We start from the raw sequence: 256 nt of genomic DNA, 5'->3' as shown, positions 1-256 counted from the left end.
CCAACGGAGCTGAGCGGCCCTCCCCGAAACCCCGCAGCCCGCCTGCTGCCCCGAGCAGGCAAAACCCCACCTCCCTGACAGCTCTCGTGAGCGCAGACTTGAAATTCCACTCCTCTTGGCTTTATAGAGCTTAAAAAATTATCAAAGTTCAAGAGACAGCGTTTCATTGCTCAGGAGATACTGATGGACACTACTGAGGTTATTTTCCTTGCAAAGCGATAAGTTCTGCTACACAGAACGAAAAGAGAGGTCTATA

The sequence above is a fragment of the Nipponia nippon genome, unplaced genomic scaffold, assembly GCF_047370975.1.
Source record: "Nipponia nippon isolate SJK-2023a ecotype South Korea unplaced genomic scaffold, ASM4737097v1 scaffold_1, whole genome shotgun sequence".
NCBI classification, from domain to species: domain Eukaryota; kingdom Metazoa; phylum Chordata; class Aves; order Pelecaniformes; family Threskiornithidae; genus Nipponia; species Nipponia nippon.
This window is presented reverse-complemented; position numbering follows the sequence as displayed.